Below are 216 nucleotides of genomic sequence, written 5' to 3'. Positions count from 1 at the left end.
GAATTGTGGAGCCCCAAACTGGACACAGTACTCCAGCTATAGAAATACCTGACTTTGATCTCTAACTTCTCCTTCTAATGGAGACAGCCTCATAAGGCCTTACATAATGGCTAATTGCTAAGGCCAAAAAAGCAAGGGTATTTAAATGTCAACAATGGCATGCACCACTGTGTGACCATCTCAAAGAGGAGAACAGACCTTGCCCTAAGGAGCAAC

Source organism: Gavialis gangeticus, unplaced genomic scaffold (genome assembly GCF_001723915.1).
Source record: "Gavialis gangeticus isolate Ggan-Ray unplaced genomic scaffold, GavGan_comp1, whole genome shotgun sequence".
Classification (NCBI taxonomy): Eukaryota; Metazoa; Chordata; order Crocodylia; family Gavialidae; genus Gavialis; species Gavialis gangeticus.
Note: the sequence above shows the minus strand (reverse complement) of the source record.